This window comes from Saccoglossus kowalevskii, chromosome 12 (genome assembly GCF_978046115.1).
Source record: "Saccoglossus kowalevskii chromosome 12, keSacKowa6.1, whole genome shotgun sequence".
NCBI classification, from domain to species: Eukaryota; Metazoa; Hemichordata; class Enteropneusta; family Harrimaniidae; genus Saccoglossus; species Saccoglossus kowalevskii.
Genome location: NC_140652.1, coordinates 25,106,611 through 25,131,470, shown reverse-complemented (window position 1 = coordinate 25,131,470; position 24,860 = coordinate 25,106,611). Strand labels below are relative to the sequence as shown.

General features: G+C 42.5%; 1 long non-coding RNA gene and 2 other non-coding genes across 3 annotated transcripts; 2 read left to right on the top strand and 1 right to left on the bottom strand.

Moving 5' to 3' along the window:
- Positions 1-13,863: 13,863 nt before the first annotated feature.
- LOC146735663 (uncharacterized) lies at positions 13,864-14,759 on the bottom strand. The gene is made up of 2 exons (XR_014931177.1): positions 14,547-14,759; positions 13,864-14,053 (listed from the first exon to the last, which is right to left on the bottom strand). It is a non-coding gene; the product is annotated as an uncharacterized LOC146735663 (long non-coding RNA).
- A 9,082-nt stretch (positions 14,760-23,841) lies between these two features.
- TRNAG-CCC (transfer RNA glycine (anticodon CCC)) lies at positions 23,842-23,912 on the top strand. The gene has a single exon. It is a non-coding gene; the product is annotated as a tRNA-Gly (tRNA).
- A 612-nt stretch (positions 23,913-24,524) lies between these two features.
- TRNAG-CCC (transfer RNA glycine (anticodon CCC)) lies at positions 24,525-24,595 on the top strand. The gene has a single exon. It is a non-coding gene; the product is annotated as a tRNA-Gly (tRNA).
- The last annotated feature ends 265 nt before the right edge of the window (positions 24,596-24,860 follow it).

Below are 24,860 nucleotides of genomic sequence, written 5' to 3'. Positions count from 1 at the left end.
CAAGCCACTGCGACCTCTGTATAAATAATGGTCTTAGCCATGCTACCCCTTCACAAATGATGGTCCTAGCCACTGCCAGCCCTGTATAAATAATGGTCTTATCCTTGCTACCCCTTTACAAATGATGGTCATGGCCACTACCACCCCTGTATAAATTATGGTCTTAGCACAGCTACCCCTTTACAAATGATGGTCCTAGCCACTACCACCCCTGTACAAATAATGGTCTTAGCACTGCTACCCCTTTACAAATGATTGTTCTAGCTACTGCCACCCCTGTATAACTTATGGTCCTAGCAACTGCCACCCCTTTACAAATGATTGTCCTAGCCACTGCCACCCCTGTATAAATTATGGTCCGAGCCACTGCCAACCCTTTACAAATGATTGTCCTAGCCACTGCCAGCTATGTATAAATAATGGTCTTATCCTTGCTACCCCTTTACAAATGATGGTCCTGGCCACTGCTACCCCTGTATAAATAATGGTCTTATCCTTGCTACCCCTTTACAAATGATGGTCCCAGCCACTACCACCCCTGTATAAATAATGGTCTTATCCTTGCTACCCCTTTACAAATGATGGTCCTGGCCACTGCTACCCCTGTATAAATAATGGTCTTATCCTTGCTACCCCTTTACAAATGATGGTCCCAGCCACTAGCACCCCTGTATAAATAATGATCTTAGCACTGCTACCCCTTTACAAATGATGGTCCTGGCCACTGCTACCCCTGTATAAATAATGGTCTTATCCTTGCTACCCCTTTACAAATGATGGTCCCAGCCACTACCACCCCTGTATAAATATTGGTCTTATCTTTGCTACCCCTTTACAAATGATGGTCCCAGCCACTACCACCCCTGTACAAATAATGGTCTTAGGCCTACTACCCCTTTACAAATGATTGTCCTAGCCACTGCCACCCCTGTATATATAATAATCTCATCCTTGCTACCCCTTTACAAATGGTGGTCCTAGCCACTGCCACCCCTGTATAAATAATGGTCTTATCCTTGCTACCCCATTACAAATGATGGTCCCAGCCACTACCACACCTGTACAAATAATGGTCTTAGCCCTGCTACCCCTTTACAAATAATGGTCTTAGCCCTGCCACCCCTTACAAATGATTGTCCTAGCCACTGCCACCCCTGTATAAATTATGGTCCTAGCCACTTCCACCCCTTTACAAATGATTGTCCAAGCCACGGCGACCTCTGTATAAATAATGCTCTTAGCCATGCTACCCCTTCACAAATGATGGTCCTAGCCACTTCCAACCCTGTATAAATAATGGAATTATCCATGCTACCCCTTCACAAATGATGGTTCTAGCAACTGCCATCCCTTTATAAATAATGGTCTTATCCTAGCTACCTCTTTACAAATGATGGTCCCAGCCACTACCACCCCTGTATAAATAATGGTCTTAGCACTGCTACCCCTTTACAAATGATGGTCCTGGCCACTTCTACCCCTGTATAAATAATGGTCTTATCCTTGCTACCCCATTACAAATGATGGTCCCAGCCACTACCACCCCTGTATAAATAATGGTCTTAGCACTGCTACCCATTTACAAATGATGGTCCCAGCCACTACCACCCCTGTATAAATTATGGTCTTAGCACAGCTACCCCTTCACAATTGATGGTCCTAGCCACTGCCACCTCTGTATAAATTATGGTCTTAGCACTGCTACCCCTTCACAAATGATTGCCCTAGCCACTGCCACCTCTGTATAAATTATGGTCCTAGCCACTGCCACCCCTTTACAAATGATTGTCCTAACCACTGCCACCTCTGTATAAATAATGGTCTTAGCCATGCTACCCCTTTACTAATGGTGGTCCTAGCCACTGCCACCCCTGTATAAATAATGGTCTTATCCTTGCTACCCCTTTACAAATGATGGTTCCAGCAACTGCCAGCCCTGTATAAATAATGGTCTTATCTTTGCTACCCCTTTACAAATTATGGTCCTGGCCACTGCTATCCCTGTATAAATAATGGTCTTAATCCTGCTACCGCTTTACAAATGGTGGTCCCAGCCACTACCACGCCTGTATAAATTATGGTCTTAGCCCTGCTACCCATTTACAAATGATTGTTGTAGCCACTGCTACCCCTGTATAAATTATGGTCCTAGCCACTGCCACCCTTTACAAATGATTGTCCTAGCTACTGCCACCCCTGTATAAATTATGGTCCTAGCCACTGCCACCCCTTTACAAATGATTGTCCTAGCTACTGCCACCTCTGCATGAATAATGGTCTCATCCTTGCTACCCCTTTACAAATGGTGGTCCCAGCCACTGCCACCTCAGTATAAATTTTGGTCTTAGCACTGCTACCCCTTCACAAATGATGGTCCCAGCCACTACCACCCCTGTACATATAATGGTCTTAGCCCTGCTACCCCTTTACAAATGATGGTCCCAGCCACTACCACCCCTGTACAAACAATGGTCTTAGCCCTACTACCCCTTTACAAACGATGGTCCCAGCCTCTACCACCCCTGTACAAATAATGGTCTTAGCCCTACTACCCCTTCACAAATGATGGTGCCAGCCACTACCACCCCTGTACAAATAATGGTCTTAGCCCTACTACCCCTTTACAAATGATTGTCCTAGCCACTGCCACCCCTGTATAAATAATGGTCTTATCCTTGCCACCCCTTTACAAATTATTGTCCAAGCCACTGCCACCTCTGTATAAATAATGGTCTTAGCCATGCTCCCCCTTTGCAAATGGTGGTCCTAGCCACTGCCACCTCTGTATAAATAATGGCATTATCTATGCTACCCCTTCACAAATGATGGTCCTAGCCACTGCCATCCCTGTATAAATAATGGTCTTATCCTTGCTACCCCTTTACAAATGATGGTCCCAGCCACTACCACCCCTGTATAAATAATGGCATTATCCTTGCTACCCCTTCACAAATGATGGTCCTGGCCACTGCTAACCCTGTATAAATAATGGTCTTATCCTTGCTATCCCTTTACAAATGATTGTCCTAGCCACTGCCACCCCTGTATAAATAATGGTCTTATCCCTACTACCCCTTTACAAATGATGGCCCAAGCCACTGCCTTCCTTGTATAAATAATGGTCTTATCCTTGCTATCCCTTTACAAATGATTGTCCTAGCCACTGCCACCCCTGTATAAATAATGGTCTTAGTCTTGCTACCCCTTTACAAATGATGATCCAGGCCACTACCACCCCTGTATAAATAATGGTCCTAGCCCTGCTACCCCTTTACAAATGATTGTCCTAGCCACTGCCACCCCTGTATAAATAATGGTCTTATTCTTCCTACCCCTTTACAAATGATGGTCCCAGCCACTACCACCCCTGTACAAATAATGGTCTTAGCACTGCTACCCCTTTACAAATGATTGTTCTAGCTACTGCCACCCCTGTATAACTTATAGTCCTAGCCACTGCCACCCCTTTACAAATGATTGTCCTAGCCACTGCCACCCCTGTATAAATTATGGTCCGAGCCACTGCCAACCCTTTACAAATGATTGTCCTAGCCACTGCCAGCTATGTATAAATAATGGCCTTATCCTTGCTACCCCTTTACAAATGATGGTCCTGGCCACTGCTACCCCTGTATAAATAATGGTCTTATCCTTGCTACCCCTTTACAAATGATGGTCCCAGCCACTACCACCCCTGTATAAATAATGGTCTTATCCTTGCTACCCCTTTACAAATGATGGTCCTGGCCACTGCTACCCCTGTATAAATAATGGTCTTATCCTTGCTACCCCTTTACAAATGATGGTCCCAGCCACTAGCACCCCAGTACAAATAATGGTCTTAGCCCTGGTACCCCTTTACAAATGATTGTCCTAGCAACTGCCACCCCTGTATAAATAATGGTCTTAGCCATACTACACCTTTACAAATGATGGTCCCAGCCACTACCACCCCTGTATAAATATTGGTCTTATCTTTGCTACCCCTTTACAAATGATGGTCCCAGCCACTACCACCCCTGTACAAATAATGGTCTTAGGCCTACTACCACTTTACAAATGATTGTCCTAGCCACTGCCACCCCTGTATATATAATAATCTCATCCTTGCTACCCCTTTACAAATGGTGGTCCTAGCCACTGCCACCCCTGTATAAATAATGGTCTTATCCTTGCTACACCATTACAAATGATGGTCCCAGCCACTACCACACCTGTACAAATAATGGTCTTAGCCCTGCTACCCCTTTACAAATAATGGTCTTAGCCCTGCCACCCCTTACAAATGATTGTCCTAGCCACTGCCACCCCTGTATAAATTATGGTCCTAGCCACTTCCACCCCTTTACAAATGATTGTCCAAGCCACGGCGACCTCTGTATAAATAATGGTCTTAGCCATGCTACCCCTTCACAAATGATGGTCCTAGCCACTTCCAACCCTGTATAAATAATGGAATTATCCATGCTACCCCTTCACAAATGATGGTTCTAGCAACTGCCATCCCTTTATAAATAATGGTCTTATCCTAGCTACCTCTTTACAAATGATGGTCCCAGCCACTACCACCCCTGTATAAATAATGGTCTTAGCACTGCTACCCCTTTACAAATGATGGTCCTGGCCACTTCTACCCCTGTATAAATAATGGTCTTATCCTTGCTACCCCATTACAAATGATGGTCCCAGCCACTACCACCCCTGTATAAATAATGGTCTTAGCACTGCTACCCATTTACAAATGATGGTCCCAGCCACTACCACCCCTGTATAAATTATGGTCTTAGCACAGCTACCCCTTCACAAATGATGGTCCTAGCCACTGCCACCTCTGTATAAATTATGGTCTTAGCACTGCTACCCCTTCACAAATGATTGCCCTAGCCACTGCCACCTCTGTATAAATTATGGTCCTAGCCACTGCCACCCCTTTACAAATGATTGTCCTAACCACTGCCACCTCTGTATAAATAATGGTCTTAGCCATGCTACCCCTTTACTAATGGTGGTCCTAGCCACTGCCACCCCTGTATAAATAATGGTCTTATCCTTGCTACCCCTTTACAAATGATGGTTCCAGCAACTGCCAGCCCTGTATAAATAATGGTCTTATCTTTGCTACCCCTTTACAAATGATGGTCCTGGCCACTGCTATCCCTGTATAAATAATGGTCTTAATCCTGCTACTGCTTTACAAATGGTGGTCCCAGCCATTACCACGCCTGTATAAATTATGGTCTTAGCCCTGCTACCCATTTACAAATGATTGTTGTAGCCACTGCTACCCCTGTATAAATTATGGTCCTAGCCACTGCCACCCTTTACAAATGATTGTCCTAGCTACTGCCACCCCTGTATAAATTATGGTCCTAGCCACTGCCACCCCTTTACAAATGATTGTCCTAGCTACTGCCACCTCTGTATGAATAATGGTCTCATCCTTGCTACCCCTTTACAAATGGTGGTCCCAGCCACTGCCACCTCTGTATAAATTTTGGTCTTAGCACTGCTACCCCTTCACAAATGATGGTCCCAGCCACTACCACCCCTGTACATATAATGGTCTTAGCCCTGCTACCCCTTTACAAATGATGGTCCCAGCCACTACCACCCCTGTACAAACAATGGTCTTAGCCCTACTACCCCTTTACAAACGATGGTCCCAGCCTCTACCACCCCTGTACAAATAATGGTCTTAGCCCTACTACCCCTTCACAAATGATGGTGCCAGCCACTACCACCCCTGTACAAATAATGGTCTTAGCCCTACTACCCCTTTACAAATGATTGTCCTGGCCACTGCCACCCCTGTATAAATTATGGGCCTAGCCACTGCTACCCCTTCACAAATGATTGTCCTAGCTACTGCCACCCTTCTATAAATTATGGTCCTAGCAACTGCCACCATTTTACAAATGATTGTCCGAGCCACTGCCACCTCTGTATAAATTATGGTCCTAGCCACTGCCACCCCTTTACAAATGATTGTCCTAGCCACTGCCACCCCTGTATAAATAATGGTCTTATCCTTGCCACCCCTTTACAAATTATTGTCCAAGCCACTGCCACCTCTGTATAAATAATGGTCTTAGCCATGCTACCCCTTTACAAATGGTGGTCCTAGCCACTGCCACCTCTGTATAAATAATGGCATTATCCTTGCTACCCCTTCACAAATGATGGTCCTAGCCACTGCCATCCCTGTATAAATAATGGTCTTATCCTTGCTACCCCTTTACAAATGATGGTCCCAGCCACTACCACCCCTGTATAAATAATGGCATTATCCTTGCTACCCCTTCACAAATGATGGTCCTGGCCACTGCTAACCCTGTATAAATAATGGTCTTATCCTTGCTATCCCTTTACAAATGCTTGTCCTAGCCACTGCCACCCCTGTATAAATAATGGTCTTATCCCTACTACCCCTTTACAAATGATGGCCCAAGCCACTGCCTTCCTTGTATAAATAATGGTCTTATCCTTGCTATCCCTTTACAAATGATTGTCCTAGCCACTGCCACCCCTGTATAAATAATGGTCTTAGTCTTGCTACCCCTTTACAAATGATGGTCCAGGCCACTACCACCCCTGTATAAATAATGGTCCTAGCCCTGCTACCCCTTTACAAATGATTGTCCTAGCCACTGCCACCCCTGTATAAATAATGGTCTTATTCTTCCTACCCCTTTACAAATGATGGTCCCAGCCACTACCACCCCTGTACAAATAATGCTCTTAGCCCTGCTACCCCTTTACAAATGATGGCCCAAGCCACTGCCTTCCTTGTTTAAATAATGGTCTTGTCCTTGCTATCCCTTTACAAATGATTGTCCTAGCCACTGCCACCCCTGTATAAATAATGGTCTTATCCTTGCTATCCCTTTACAAATGATTGTCCTAGCCACTGCCAGCCCTGTATAAATAATGGTCTTATCCTTGCTACCCCTTTACAAATGATGGTCCTAGCCACTGCCACCCCTGTATAAATAATGCTCTTATCCTTGCTACCCCTTTACAAATGGTGGTCCCAGCCACTACCACCCCTGTACAAATAATGCTCTTAGCCCTGCTACCCCTTTACAAATGATGGCCCACGCCTCTGCCTTCCTTGTATAAATAATGGTCTTATCCTCGCTATTCCTTTACAAATGATTGTCCTAGCCACTGCCACCCCTGTATAAATAATGGTCTTATCCTTGCTATCCCTTTACAAATGATTGTCCTAGCCACTGCCACCCCTGTATAAATAATGGTCTTATCCTTGCTACCCCTTTACAAATGGTGGTCCCAGCCACTACCACCCCTGTACAAATAATGCTCTTAGCCCTGCTACCCCTTTACAAATGATGGCCCAAGCCACTGCCTTCCTTGTTTAAATAATGGTCTTGTCCTTGCTATCCCTTTACAAATGATTGTCCTAGCCACTGCCACCCCTGTATAAATAATGGTCTGATCCTTGCTACCCCTTTACAAATGATGGTCCCAGCCACTACCACCCCTGTATAAATAATGGTCTTAGCCCTACTACCCCTTTACAAATGATTGTCCTAGCCACTGCCACCCCTGTATAAATTATGGGCCTAGCCACTGCTACCCCTTCACAAATGATTGTCCTAGCTACTGCCACCCTTCTATAAATTATGGTCCTAGCCACTGCCACCATTTTACAAATGATTGTCCTAGCCACTGCCACCTCTGTATAAATAATGGTCTTAGCCATGCTACCCCTTTACTAATGGTGGTCCTAGCCACTGCCACCCCTGTATAAATAATGGTCTTATCCTTGCTACCCCTTTACAAATGATGGTTCCAGCAACTGCCAGCCCTGTATAAATAATGGTCTTATCTTTGCTACCCCTTTACAAATGGTGGTCCTAGCCACTGCCACCTCTGTATAAATAATGGCATTATCCTTGCTACCCCTTCACAAATGATGGTCCTAGCCACTGCCATCCCTGTATAAATAATGGTCTTATCCTTGCTACCCCTTTACAAATGATGGTCCCAGCCACTGCTACCACTGTATAAATAATGGCATTATCCTTGCTACCCCTTCACAAATGATGGTCCTGGCCACTGCTAACCCTGTATAAATAATGGTCTTATCCTTGCTATCCCTTTACAAATGATTGTCCTAGCCACTGCCACCCCATGTATAAATAATGGTCTTATCCCTACGACCCCTTTACAAATGATGGCCCAAGCCACTGCCTTCCTTGTATAAATAATGGTCTTATCCTTGCTATCCCTTTACAAATGATTGTCCTAGCCACTGCCACCCCTGTATAAATAATGGTCTTAGTCTTGCTATCCCTTTACAAATGATGGTCCCAGCCACTACCACCCCTGTACAAACAATGGTCTTAGCCCTACTACCCCTTTACAAACGATGGTCCCAGCCACTACCACCCCTGTACAAATAACGGTCTTAGCCCTACTACCCCTTCACAAATGATGGTCCCAGCCACTACCACCCCTGTACAAATAATGGTCTTAGCCCTACTACCCCTTTACAAATGATTGTCCTAGCCACTGCCACCCCTGTATAAATTATGGGCCTAGCCACTGCTACCCCTTCACAAATGATTGTCCTAGCTACTGCCACCCTTGTATAAATTATGGTCCTAGCCACTGCCACCATTTTACAAATGATTGTCCTAGCCACTGCCACCTCTGTATAAATTATGGTCCTAGCCACTGCCACCCCTTTACAAATGATTGTCCTAGCCACTGCCACCCCTGTATAAATAATGGTCTTATCCTTGCCACCCCTTTACAAATGATTGTCCAAGCCACTGCCACCTCTGTATAAATAATGGTCTTAGCCATGCTACCCCTTTAAAAATGGTGGTCCTAGCCACTGCCACCTCTGTATAAATAATGGTCTTATCCTTGCTACCCCTTTACAAATGATGGTCCCAGCCACTTCCAACCCTGTATAAATAATGGCATTATCCTTGCTACCCCTTCACAAATGATGGTCCTAGCCACTGCCATCCCTGTATAAATAATGGTCTTATCCTTGCTACCCCTTTACAAATGATGGTCCCAGCCACTACCACCCCTGTATAAATAATGGCATTATCCTTGCTACCCCTTCACAAATGATGGTCCTGGCCACTGCTAACCCTGTATAAATAATGGTCTTATCCTTGCTATCCTTTTACAAATGATTTTCCTAGCCACTGCCACCCCTGTATAAATAATGGTCTTGGCCCTACTACCCCTTTACAAATGATGGCCCAAGCCACTGCCTTCCTTGTATAAATAATGGTCTTATCCTTGCTATCCCTTTACAAATGATTGTCCTAGCCACTGCCACCCCTGTATAAATAATGGTCTTAGTCTTGCTACCCCTTTACAAATGATGGTCCCAGCCACTACCACCCCTGTATAAATAATGGTCCTAGCCCTGCTACCCTTTTACAAATGATTGTCCTAGCCACTGCCACCCCTGTATAAATAATGGTCTTATTCTTCCTACCCCTTTACAAATGATGGTCCCAGCCACTACCACCCCTGTACAAATAATGCTCTTAGCCCTGCTACCCCTTTACAAATGATGGCCCAAGCCACTGACTTCCTTGTTTAAATAATGGTCTTGTCCTTGCTATCCCTTTACAAATGATTGTCCTAGCCACTGCCACCCCTGTATAAATAATGGTCTTATCCTTGCTATTCCTTTACAAATGATTGTCCTAGCCACTGCCACCCCTGTATAAATAATGGTCTTAGTCTTGCTACCCCTTACAAATGATGGTACCAGCCACTGCCACCCCTGTACAAATAATGCTCTTAGCCCTGCTACCCCTTTACAAATGATGGTCCTGGCCACTGCTACCCCTGTATAAATAATGGTCTTATCCTTGCTACCCCTTTACAAATGATGGTCCCAGCCACTACCACCCCTGTATAAATAATGGTCTTAGCACTGCTACCCATTTACAAATGATGGTCCCAGCCACTACCACCCCTGTATAAATAATGGTCTTAGCACTGCTACCCATTTACAAATGATGGTCCCAGCCACTACCACCCCTGTATAAATTATGGTCTTAGCACTGCTACCCATTTACAAATGATTGCCCTAGCCACTGCCACCTCTGTATAAATTATGGTCCTAGCCACTGCCACCCCTTTACAAATGATTGTCCTAACCACTGCCACCTCTGTATAAATAATGGTCTTAGCCATGCTACCCCTTTACTAATGGTGGTCCTAGCCACTGCCACCCCTGTATAAATAATGGTCTTATCCTTGCTACCCCTTTACAAATGATGGTTCCAGCAACTGCCAGCCCTGTATAAATAATGGTCTTATCTTTGCTACCCCTTTACAAATGATGGTCCTGGCCACTGCTATCCCTGTATAAATAATGGTCTTAATCCTGCAACCGCTTTACAAATGGTGGTCCCAGCCACTACCACCCCTGTATAAAATATGCTCTTAGCCCTGCTACCCATTTACAAATGATTGTTCTAGCCACTGCTACTCCTGTATAAATTATGGTCCTAGCCACTGCCACCCTTTACAAATGATTGTCCTAGCTACAGCCACCCCTGTATAAATTATGGTCCTAGCCACTGCCACCCCTTTACAAATGATTGTCCTAGCCACTGCCACCCCTGTATAAATAATGGTCTTAGTCTTGCTACCCCTTTACAAATGATGGTACCAGCCACTGCCACCCCTGTACAAATAATGCTCTTAGCCCTGCTACCCCTTTACAAATGATGGTCCTGGCCACTGCTACCCCTGTATAAATAATGGTCTTATCCTTGCTACCCCTTTACAAATGATGGTCCCAGCCACTACCACCCCTGTATAAATAATGGTCTTAGCACTGCTACCCATTTACAAATGATGGTCCCAGCCACTACCACCCCTGTATAAATTATGGTCTTAGCACTGTACCCATTTACAAATGATTGTCCTAACCACTGCCACCTCTGTATAAATAATGGTCTTAGCCATGCTACCCCTTTACTAATGGTGGTCGTAGCCACTGCCACCCCTGTATAAATTATGGTCTTATCCTTGCTACCCCTTTACAAATGATGGTTCCAGCAACTGCCAGCCCTGTATAAATAATGGTCTTATCTTTGCTACCCCTTTACAAATGATGGTCCTGGCCACTGCTATCCCTGTATAAATAATGGTCTTAATCCTTCTACCGCTTTACAAATGGTGGTCCCAGCCACTACCACCCCTGTATAAATTATGGTCTTAGCCCTGCTACCCATTTACAAATGATTGTTCTAGCCACTGCTACCCCTGTATAAATTATGGTCCTAGCCACTGCCACCCTTTACAAATGATTGACCTAGCTACTGCCACCCCTGTATAAATTATGGTTCTAGCCACTGCCACCCCTTTACAAATGATTGTCCTAGCTACTACCACCTCTGTATGAATAATGGTCTCATCCTTGCTACCCCTTTACAAATGGTGGTCCCAGCCACTACCACCTCTGTATAAATTATGGTCTTAGCACTGCTACCCCTTCACAAATGATGGTCCCAGCCACTACCACCCCTGTACATATAATGGTCTTAGCCCTGCTACCCCTTTACAAATGATGGTCCCAGCCACTACCACCCCTGTACAAACAATGGTCTTAGCCCTACTACCCCTTTACAAACGATGGTCCCAGCCACTACCACCCCTGTACAAATAATGGTCTTAGCCCTACTACCCCTTCACAAATGATGGTCCCAGCCACTACCACCCATGTACAAATAATGGTCTTAGCCCTACTACCCCTTTACAAATGATTGTCATAGCCACTGCCACCCCTGTATAAATTATGGGCCTAGCCACTGCTACCCCTTTACAAATGATTGTCCTAGCCACTGCCACCCCTGTATAAATAATGGTCTTATCCTTGCCACCCCTTTACAAATGATTGTCCAAGCCACTGCCACCTCTGTCTAAATAATGGTCTTAGCCATGCTACCCCTTTACAAATGGTGGTCCTAGCCACTGCCACCTCTGTATAAATAATGGTCTTATCCTTGCTACCCCTTTACAAATGGTGGTCCCAGCCACTTCCAACCCTGTATAAATAATGGCATTATCCTTGCTACCCCTTTACAAATGATGGCCCACGCCACGGCCTTCCTTGTATATATAATGGTCTTATCCTTGCTATCCCTTTACAAATGATTGTCCTAGCCACTGCCACCCCTGTATAAATAATGGTCTTATCCTTGCTATCCCTTTACAAATGATTGTCCTAGCCACTGCCACCCCTGTATAAATAATGGTCTTATCCTTGCTACCCCTTTACAAATGGTGGTCCCAGCCACTACCACCCCTGTACAAATAATGCTCTTAGCCCTGCTACCCCTTTACAAGTGATGGCCCACGTCACTGCCTTCCTTGTATAAATAATGGTCTTATCCTTGCTATCCCTTTACAAATGATTGTCCTAGCCACTGCCACCCCTGTATAAATAATGGTCTTATCCTTGCTATCCCTTTACAAATGATTGTCCTAGCCACTGCCACCCCTGTATAAATAATGGTCTTATCCTTGCTACCCCTTTACAAATGGTGGTCCCAGCCACTACCACCCCTGTACAAATAATGCTCTTAGCCCTGCTACCCCTTTACAAGTGATGGCCCACGTCACTGCCTTCCTTGTATAAATAATGGTCTTATCCTTGCTATCCCTTTACAAATGATTGTCCTAGCCACTGCCACCCCTGTATAAATAATGGTCTCATCCTTGCTATCCCTTTACAAATGATTGTCCTAGCCACTGCCACCCCTGTATAAATAATGGTCTTAGTCTTGCTACCCCTTTACAAATGTTGGTCCCAGCCACTGTGGTAGTACAAATAATGCTCTTAGCCCTGCTACCCCTTTACAAATGATGGTTCTAGTCACTACCACCCATGTATAAGTTATGGTCTTAGCCCTGCTACCCCTTTACAAGTGATTGTTCTAGCCACTGCCACCCCTGTATAAATTATGGTCCTAGCCACTGCCACCCCTTTACAAATGATTGTCCAAGCCACTGCCACCCCTGTATAAATTATGGCCCTATCCACTGCCACCCCTTTACAAATGATTGTCCAAGCCACTGCCACCTCTGTATAAATAATGGTCTTAGCCATGCTACAGCTTTACAAATGGTGGTCCTAGCCACTGCCACCCCTGTATAAATAATGGTCTTATCCTTGCTACCCCTTTACAAATGATGTTCCCAGCCACTGCCACTGCCTATATAAATTATGATCTTAACTATCTTAATATCTATTTGTATGATACTCAATGTGTTTGTGAAGGGCTACCCCTTCACAAACACATTGAGTATCATACAAATAGATATTCACGCTCATATTGCATATCAAACAGTTGCACTGGGAACTTATCTACCGATCAGATGAAATTGTCAAGGGAACGAGCGGATTGGTTTTGACATAGAGGGCGCAAAGTAGCAAGAAGCTGAACATGAAATCAACACACCAATTGAGCCGAAAGTTGGCGCTATGTAACTTAATACATAAAGTTTCCCGCGGTTCTTCAGTATAGCGGGAAACAGTCTGATTAAAATCTGATGTAGTGTACAGGCTTTAATTATTGTGGCTATAAACTTATTTTAATTTTATTTGTTATTACTTTTGTTATTAATGCCCTTTTATTTTATTATTTTACTTTGATTTTGATTTTGTGATTTTTTTTAATTCTGCCCTACCTACATCTGATCCGACGCCTATGTAAGTCCCGTTCAAATCTCGCATAAGTAACAGCCAATCACAGCCCCCTTTTATACAGGCTGTCGGTTGCTTACTTTTCAGTGTAGCGATACTCTACGGGCAATCTTTCTGTACATTATATTTTGCCCACTTGAATAAACCATTAATAGAAAATTGCTAGTATATTTTTATTTGCAAAAGAAATTCCACAGCATTTTACAATTTTTGTCATTACATTGAATATTTTTTTCACTTCCAACAAATGTGTACACTTCCAGATACATCTTCGCCAGCCAAGGTTCGTTCATTCAGTCATCGCTTCAATTTTACATCACTGAGCATAATTATCTAGAATGGAAGCAAAAAAATAAGTAAATCGTAATGATTAGAACACTGTAAACAGCTATAGTAAACAATGCAAACTGATTTTAAATTGTATAACGATCACCGGCCCACGGCATCGACGCAGAAAATTGGAGCAAAAAAATATTTCCTGATCAATTGCGATGTCTTCCAATAAAAAATATTTTATTCCAGTCCAAATCAGCTCAATTACTTTAATAGAGAGTTATTGTATAATGTACAAAATGATGATACAATTTGATGAATATTTACAGCTACGGTTTCAATACCGTAGACGATGTTGGCCCGATCTTCAACAAAACCTCACCCGTCTCCAGGGCAGGCGACTGGAAAAAGACACTGGTGTTCGGTCGAAACGGCGGAAACAAAATCGTCACTCCCAGAATAACTATACAAAATAACGATCTAAAGTCGAACCATTCGAGCCACAATATTAACATAAAAATGACTTTGTTGCATTTGACAATGATAAACTTACCGAAAAGCCGTGTTATTCTCGGTCGCTAACGTCGGTATAATCCGCCATTTTATTTGAGTGTGTTTGCCACCCGACTCCGCCCGGTGACGTCATCATGTGCGCTATAGAAGGAGGTATGTGATTCGTTGACTAAAATCGTCGATAGTGGGTCTCGTTGAAATCTCGTTACATAGGCATCGGCTCAGATGTAGGTAGGGCGGAATTAAAAAAATCACAAAATCAAAATCAAAGTAAAATAATAAAATAAAATAAAATAAAATAAAATAAAATAAAATAAAATAAAATAAAATAAAATAAAATAAAAGGGCATTAATAACAAAAGTAATAAAAAATAAAATTAAAATAAGTTTATAGCCAAAATAATTAAAGCCCGTACACTACATCAGATTTTAATCAGATTGAGCGGGAAACTATTGTCTTCACATGATGATAACAGCTAATCGTTGGCTTTATGTTAATCACGTGATTTGTACGTATAAAAGCAGAAGTCTGCGGTAAGCAATTATTCTATGCTGGACTAGCCACAATTCAGTCGTGCATAAATATATTTTTTATCATGGCGTCCCAACAAACCGTGAATATTGCCACGATAATCCAAGACCAGGTTGCCAAGTCAGTTGGCGAAAGCAGTGCCAAGCTTTTGAAAGATATGGAAGCAATGATGTCCACCCGTTTGGATGACTTAACTACAAATATCACAGCAACCCAGCAAGTTTTCACTCAGGAGCAGCGGGCATCTTGGAAGGAGTTGAAATGGTCTCAATTTCCTACGTTTCAAAATAAATCTTGCGAGGAACAATTCAAATTCAATGATAAAGTAGTTGACGAGTTAGCCGAAGCAGGGAAGGAGCTTGATAGCATTTCCAGTGACAACGTCCATCTGGTCGCTGCTAAGAAACGGATTGCTGAAGGTATGTCGCTACTTGCTCAAAGACAAAAGTTTGTCCGTTTGGCAGATCGCGAGGAATTGGGGTGGAAAGTTGTTGATGAGTACAAAGCGCATGATTTAGCTGAAGATTCCGATGACGAAAAGCGAATTTGGAAAGCTGTTTCGAGGGCCAGCCGTAAGCAAAAGGAGCAAGTGTCGAAAAAAAGGAAGAAAAGTTGGTACAGTCAACGGTTCAATCCATACAACGCATGCGCATCAAACCAAGACGGACAGGCCTCTCAACACCGTGGTATCCCATCCCGTACAAATACACCTAGTAATGACAGTGCGCTGAAGCCGGGATCGTGTTTTGCATGCGGAAAATTGGGCCATTGGAGGAATGAGTGTACATCGATTCAGTCACAAGGGAGTGGTCAGAGAATTACAGCAGGACACGCAAATAAGATAAGTGACATTCCATACTGTAATTATGCAGTGCAATCTGGTTCAGTGTTTTGTAGTGATGTTGGCCGTTTTTCAGGTCGGGGTTTTAGTGTACCGAGTTCGAATTTAGCTTCGTTTATTGATGGCGAGTACGTCACTGTATCCGATACGTCAGAATATGTATCAGATAATTTGGTCTCTCCGGTTGGTAGGCTCAAGGGTGCAATACCATTTTGGAGGCTAACAGGTGCTAATTCCTATGTTTTGGATGTTATTAGTAATGGGTACAGGTTACCCTTTATTACGACTCCGCCAACAGCGAATTTGCCCAACAATAAATCAGCAGTTAATAATTCTGAGTTTGTAGTGAATGAGATTAACAAGTTGCTCAGTAAGGGTTGTATAAGGGAAGTTTCACTCCCTCCACATGTTATCAATCCTTTAACAGTAGCATGTAATCGAGACGGTAAGCGCAGGCTAGTTTTGGACTGCAGGCACATAAATTTGCATTTGTTCAAGTATAAATTCTGTTGTGAGGATATTTCAATAGCAAGGAGGTTATTTGTCTGTAACGATTATTTATTCACATTTGACTTGAAATCTGCGTACCATCATATCGAGATTTATCAGGGTCATAATCGGTATCTTGGATTTTCTTGGAAGTTTGGTAGCGTGAGTAAATATTTTGTATTTTCCGTGCTGGCTTTTGGTATTTCCACGGCGCCGTATCTATTCACTAAAATTGGTAAGGTTATGGTCGTCTGGTGGCGCTCCCAAGGCATCAAAGTTGTCATGTTTGTTGATGATGGCATAGGTGGCGCCCCTGGCCTCGGGAAGGCCTGTATTGTGAGTAAGCAGGTGCGTTTGGATCTGGTTAAATATGGATTTTTGTTAGCAACTGATAAGTGTAAATGGTCGCCTAGCTTAGCTTGGTTAGGTCAATAATTAGATATGAAGGAGGGTACGATTTATGTATCCGCTGACAGAGTAACGAGGCTGAAATGTGTATTGTGTGAGATTATTAATGCATGTTTATCGGGGAAATGTACATGCAACGCGAAAGCACTGGCAGCAGTTATTGGCCATATTGTCTCTATGCATGCCGGTGTGGGCTCGACTGTGCGATTACGCACACGATTTTTGTTTGCTTGTTTAGCAAAACGTGCGAGTTGGAATTCTGTGGTTGAAATTGACAATTTGGCATTAAGGGAGCTGTGGTTTTGGTTGAACAATATAGAAATAGTTAATGGCATGTCGCTAGTTGACGTTAGACGATGTACTAGTATTATGTATACTGATGCATCTGCCAGTGGTTATGGTGGATATATTGTTGGCCTGGATGGACATGAAACCATTGGTAGATGGTCTGATGCTGAAAGCATCAAGAGCTCCACGTGGAGAGAACTCGAGGCAGTTCGTCGCATGTTACTGGGTAACAGTGCAGGCCTTGTCGGGCTTAATGTGCTGGTGCGCACAGATAACCAGAATGTGGTTAGAATACTGCAAGGCGGCAGTAAGATACCCGAGCTGCAAGAGGTAGCATTGAGTATTGCTGACGTTTGCGAACAAATGGGGTCGCACGTAGTTCCGGAATGGGTGCCAAGGGGGAAGAATGTTGAAGCAGATAGGCTTAGTAAAACTATTGATAGTGATGATTGGAGTATCAATGTAAGTATATATAATGAACTGGATTCCATGTGGGGTCCTCATTCTATTGATAGATTTGCTTCCAACTTCAGTAAGAAATGTGTAAGGTTTAATTCTAAGTGGTGGTGTCCAGGCACTGAAGCTATTGATGTATTTTCACAAACATGGAAAGGTGAAAATAACTGGCTGGTCCCCCCTCCAAAGCTTGTAACACAAGTAATAAAGAAAATGGAAAATGATACTGCTATTGGTACATTGCTGATACCGTGTTGGCACTCTGCTGCATTTTGGCCAATTATTTGTCCCAGTGGGGGCGATTTCGCGTATTTTGTACGTGCCAGTAAGGTACTTCCACGTTTTAATGTGGTACATGGTTCGAAGCGCCATATGGGTATTTTTAGTGGCGGGACGCTACATTTTGATTTGGTAGCTCTACGTATACACTTTGAGTAATCAATGTAAACCATGATGCAATGGTATGAGTTGAGACTCATTTGACTGTGTTTTTTTTGCAGGTTTAAATTTATCCACATCTGTAACACGGGAAATTGGTGCAAGCTCGTCAACAATGCATCCGGAGCTGACCCGGTTATCTTCACAGTTACCCAGTTATCTTTTGATGTCCCGCAGTGACAATACAACGAAGTATTTTTTCTACTTTCAAAAGTGGCGGATATTTTATCGAGGATAAGGATGAGTTGGCATTGCCAGCGAACGCTGTTCATGTTTCTTTATTCATCACACACCTTTTAGAAAGTAATGCCTCTGCCGGGGTTATTTTGAGTTGTATTTATGCAATTAAGTGGGCCCATGTTACAGGTGGGCATCCTGATCTACGATTCATCCTTTTGTAGTCAGCCTTATTGAAACAGCTAAGCGTAACCAACGTATGGATAGGGTGAGAAAGGATCCGGTATCTGCGGACTTATTACGTAAGCTTTGTATTAAGTGGGTAGAGTGTTCAGATATGCTAATATTACGTGATTTAACTATGATTTTATTATGCTTTTCTGCCTTTCTCATGTTTGACGAAGTAAGTTCGTTGCGTTGTTGCGATGTCACAGTTTTTGACAGCCACATTATTGCTATAAATATTACTCTCAGTAAAACTGACCAGTATCGTGAGGGCAATTCTGTAGTTGTTGCAACAATTGATTCGGCAGCATGTCCAGTGTCGATGTTACGGAGATACGTAAAAGCAGCATCGATTGATTTGAGTGATTCATTGTTTTTGTTTAGGCCCATGGTTAGGTCAGGAGTTAAATGTGCATTTGTTAAACACAATAAAAAGCTCAGTTACACCAGGGCTAGAGAAACTATAGTGCGTCGTCTTAAAGAGGTTGGAGGGGCGAATTTGTCCTTCGGGTTGCACTCCTTGCGATCGGGAGGTGCTACAGCTGCCGCCAATGCGGGGGTTGGTGATAGGTGCTGGAAGCGCCATGGCCGTTGGAGGTCAGAGTCATCTAAGGATAGGTATGTGATGGACTCGCTAACCAGCCGTTTGGCAGTGTCGAAGAATTTGGGATTGTAAATCTGTTACAAGCTCCCCTTTTCCCGTTCTTTTATTATTCTATGTGGCTAAATCCTGCAACCTTACCTTATTGATACCGTGTATTGCGTATTATTGAGTGGATGTGCAGTCTAGTGAAGCCATAAAGTTTCCCGCGGTTCGCCAGTATAGCGGGAAACTATTGTCTTCACATGATGATAACAGCCAATCGTTGGCTTTATGTTAATCACGTGATTTGTACGTATAAAAGCAGAAGTCTGCGGTGAGCAATTATTCTATGCTGGACTAGCCACAGTTCAGTCGTGCATAAATATATATTTTTTTATTTTTTAAGTCTAATTTAGCATATTGGATGAAACCCGAAATCCACCCTCTGGCACACATGGCAAGGCTACGGGTACAGGTTTCCAGCTGTATTTTTCCTCAATAAGGGTTTTTTATCTCTGGATTTTTCTGGGCGGCTGTGTGCCAAACAAAGGGGAATATGCATTTTGTTTCAGTTAATTTTCATCTTCAAGTTTATTACTAACTTTTCAGTAATGCGATTCTTTATTGCGTTTTTTGTATAGTACAAATAAATGGTTGGTCGGACTGTCATGTGGCTAAATCCTGCAACCTTACCTTATTGATACCGTGTATTGCGTATTATTGAGTGGATGTGCAGTCTAGTGAAGACACCGTTTTAAATTTCGCGAGTCAAATTTCAGGAGTTTTGAATGTCTTGTATAAGACTGATATTCATGGAATACAAGTTTAACACGCTAGTACTGTATTTGAACGCATAGGAATGAAGTCTTCATGTTTGGTTATCATTCAGATTTACTCTTGAGTGGTTCGTTTAACAAGTGTACCTGTTCTTGGATATGCTATGAACAAATGAGATTCATAATCAAATGCATGTTTAACCCCCATTTCTAAAATTCAGTAACACACATCATTATGTGTCTGTGTGTGTCCAACGTTTTAGGTTTAGTAGCCCGGGATATTAAACACAACTCAAACTTTGCAAGAGATACAAGTCGTTTGTATCACGTGGTTGTCATGTGATAACCTCTGTATCAAACATATGATACAGACAGACGATTTTGCAGCAGAATTCGCAGGGACGATTACAGGATTTGTTTATGGGGGGGGGGGTCCAAACTTTAAAATCGCCAGACTAAATTAATGTTTTTTTTTATATTATACAAAAACAAATTGAATAAATTTTTCACCTGGGGGAAGGGGGAGGTCCGGACCCCAACTTGAAGAACCCCCTAGATCCGCCACTGATTCGTTATTTTCTTTTGAATTAGACTCCCTGCTGAAATACGGGCACTGAACGTATACTACGCATATACCTTGTTCACACGCTTTAAAAATGACAATGAGAACAACGGTGGTGGTACGGTGTATGTTGATTGTGATCACACACTAGCGTAATTATGTATTATGTCTGTGTAGCTCGCCCTCTGTAGTTAGGTTCGTGTTTTGATTATTCGCTGGTTCCTGGCGCCCTTGCGAATGGCAAGTAGAACGCGGGTTACTTTTAAACGCCATATTGTTTCACTGGGCCAGATTCCGGACCAATGGCATGTGACTAAGTGACGTAACTTGCCAACATTCCAAGTTCCGTTTTGCGTAAACGTGTCTGTAATACTACAACAAGTCTCGTCCATTTATTCCGCCTGCTTAGTGTTCATACTTGAGGTGGTTCTTCATTTCTCGCTATTTTTGTGCAAATTTATAACAAAAAAACAAAAAACAGTTTTATATTCATACAACTTTTGAGAGCGTGGGTAACCCCGGCTTGACGTACTATGCAACGACCACGAGGGCTAGCGCTGACGTAAGGTGAGCAAGGGAAATGGAACAAGGAATAAGAACGTGATGGACCAATCAGAAAGCTGTAATCACTATTATAACACATGACTCGTTAGTACTGTAGTTGGTCAAAACAGGATCACGTGTTATCGGCTAAATTACCATAGTAGTGCCAGGAAAATTACTAGTTTCCTTGGGAGACTAGTACATCAACTAGTGCCCGGGAATGACGTCACTCGTCACCTGCTAGTTCGGTCGCTAATATCGATGGTCCGCCTCGAAAGACTGGACGATTTAGCTTCAGTTAAGAAGAAGAACTTGACACACTAGTAGAAAACAAAGATGCACCGAGGACGAAGGACGCTATCAGGTTTTCTAGAAGCGTCTTTACATCGTTTTGTGAAGAAATCGGGACACCGCTAGCAGACGTCGAGAAGAAGACGACAGACGATCTATGCCCGTTCCTTCGGCAATTCTACGCCGGGCTTCGTTTAGTATGAACGTGTAATGTGTTATAAAACACATATTGCATGATCTAATTCGGGCACTAGAATACGTCTATTTTCCCTCGGGGTTGTGGGTACTGTCATGAATTTGTTTTTGCGTATCTGTTGACCGACTTAATTAGTTGATTATTAGCTGAATTGCTGTGTTATGTCTGTCATCGTTCAGGCCTATTTGAAGTTTTGGACGGAACTTGGCTCAGTGATTTGGAACTTATTACCAGATAACCGTCGCGATTCTGACAGTTGGTATCCATAGTTATTAATGTAGTGAACGATTAATCAAAAGATATGACGTATTCAGTACTTAGTGTGATTGGCTTTATGATTGAAGGTTACGCCCTAGAGTCTTTTTACTGCATTGTAATTGGTTAGAGTTGTGAAAATGAATAAAGAGAGTTTGAGTTGGTCTTGGGGAGCACAGCACGATAGACGCAGTCCTGGGCAGTCGAGTAGAGAGAGTGCAGTCCTGGAGAGTCGTGGTCCAGTCCTGGCGAGCCTTGAGGCAGTCCAGTCTTGGGCGAGTCTTGGTTCAGCCTTGTGAGAGTCTTGGGGACTTTTCCCCAGGGCGCTGTGTCTTATAGAGTGCTCCAAAAGATCGACTAAGACGAGAGTTGAAACGTATTTCGTAGTGTGTGTCTTATTTGACTGTACAGTATAAGTGACATTCCCGATCCCGTACCTCAAGGGGACGTGACATAGAGACGAGACGAGATACCCCCTGACAAGTGTGGAGAACCCCAAAGAGAGAGAATTTCCCCCCTGATAGTACCAACAATACCTGCTATTTCACGGGGCGCAGCCTCATGGCCATACAATACGTCTTTACTCGTTACCGGCCTCTTGTGGCTTGGTGCGCCATGACTCCTCAGGCGGGAACCAGCCTAGTTTTAATTATACACCAAGTGGGTCCCAAATTGAGCGTTGTATGCTCGTTATTATTATGTTATTCACCTACTTAGTAAAAAAATATTACATGTATGACTGACACCAGGGTGTCAAAACTATAGATCTATCTAAAGTAAAATAGGCTCACTGTGATTCGAAAAATCTCCAACAAAAATCAAACCCCAACTGAATAGACCACTGACAATTTCCGTTCATTGTGAAATCCCGCGTCCGAGTCATACGTGAAATCGGACGTAACTATAGGAATTGTCCGCACCGTAACGACGTCAAACATCGCGTGTGATTCGACAAACATGAAAGTAAACATTGGGGTATTTCTACGCTTAATAATGTTCCATACACATTTGATGATGGTCAATTTATCCCGGTGTGAACAAGATACTAGTTAAATCGTGGCCACATGGTTGTTACGACACAAAATGTGCGTCACAAATGGAGTTTCGAGTGTATTCAGTTTGAAGCACATTTGGAGGTGTCCGTACATTGACCATGTATGACACCAAAATGCAATTTGCCAATTCAAGACGCTTTTCAGTTTCCAACCTCCGCAAGCTGCTGTGTTTTATTAAACGTTTTCGGTTTTAGACTTTCAGAAGCTTCTCTCATAGCAACAATGCTAAATATCAGTAAAAGGTGTAAACGTCGTTTAAAGCACATTTTAGAGGGATTTTGTGTGAACAATTGTTACGTTTACACTCACTCGCGATTTTTTTAAGTGAGCGGATTTCACTTATCAGAGAAGATGAAATCTAATGAGTAATTAATGTGTTTACAATAGTTGACGATAAATCCTAGAGTGGTGTACCTTAACGAAGGTGTTCAGTGCCCAGACCAAATATAGTATTTTTTTTATATTTGCTTTAGACACTCGATCAGAAATTATTGATTGGAAAACGATTTTCGTTTATTTGTGTTAGATAGCAAACAGCCACTGACCGGGAAAAGCAATGACATCAACTAAATGTTTTGCTTCCACGTGTTCCGCATGTGCCAGTAAGACTGTTTACGAAACGAATGTAGGAAGTTTCGGCCACAATTTACAGTCACGTACGTGTTTTATATTTTTTTTCGAATATAAATGTATGTATAATTGCTGAACACATCGACGTTTAATTGTCATATGTATATTACATTATGTAATCGTACCAGTTGTTCAATGTGTTACATTGTGTAGTACTTTGTATTAAATAAAAATAAATATGTTGTTCTTTTAAAAATCGTGCGATTGGAAATAATATGTGCTACTTTGCAATGTACAGCTTAAAAGTTAAAAGTAATTACACACAATTAAGCCATAGGTACAACGTGTGAGTTGCATGAATTGATACGTTAATCATTTAAATGCATATACATGTAACTGCCTGAATTCAATCGATAAGTTAAAAAACATGTGCCCTGTTTACAATTATTCGTAAAATGTCATTTTGACTTGGAAAACCGTGTCAAAAACAGGAATAAGTATCAAACACAAAATAAAGAGGTTGTTCTCAGACTGTGTCGATTGATGATGTAAGCTGTAATAGCCAACAAATTGACAAACACAGTATTCAAATAAAGTTTTGTATAGTTCGATGTTTTCAAATACAACTGCAAATAAGTGTCATCGCATGAGCACTGCTGTTGTAGTGGTAGCATGTAAGATTCCCATTCTTGCGAACCGGGTTCGATTCCCGGGTAGTGCAATTACTTTTTCCGCCTGTTCTACTATAAAAAGATAAAAAATAAAATAAAAAAAACGTAGACGCTTCCAGCATGCTAAGCAGAATAAAAAAAAATATATATAAATAAAAGTAAACTGTTTCACCCTTATTTCGCAAACATGCCAACAACTTATAGCGTGAGAGCTTCCAGTGGTATACTGCGAAAAAGAAGGTCACAATTTCTTTTGTTATCTTGGTTCATAGATTTCATGCTTTCTCGCAATGTGGACGAAACCATAAAATGTTTTCATGCATTTTTTCTCCAAAAGGCATTTTAACACTGAAGTAAATAATTTTTGTTTCGCTGTAACAATCACCGTGTTGACAGCATTACGATGCAATGTATCTAACAATATCTAACTTTTCAGTCTCAAAATACATAAACGTGAAATCCTCTGTTAATTTAAAAAAAATACCCTGGAAATCACAGAAAAGTCGCCAACAATATGCTGTTTTTAATCACCGCGGGAAAAAAATCAAGCACTCTGTGATAGGCAAATTGACAAACACAGTATTTAAATAAAGTTTTGTATAGTTCGATGTTTATACATTATCGATACATTATACATGTGTAACTTTCTAAACATCATGTGAGCACTACTGGTGTAGTGGTAGCATGTAAGATTCCCATTTTTGCGATCCGGGTTCGATTCCCGGGTAGTGCAATTATAGTTCTACTATAAAAAAACTCCAAACTAGTATGTTGTATGGCGACCTCTTGTACTGAAACTAGAATAGTGTTGAACTTCGCATGGTTATCACCGTTCGTATTTTCTGGTTGGTCAGAGAGATTAAAACATTATTAGCTCTAACAGTTTTTGTCAGTTTGACGTGAAATGTTCTAACATTTTCGACGACGTCTTACAAATAAAATGACGTCTGGGCTTCTTTTTAACGCTTTGCATTCTCAGACAATGACACTCGAAGCGT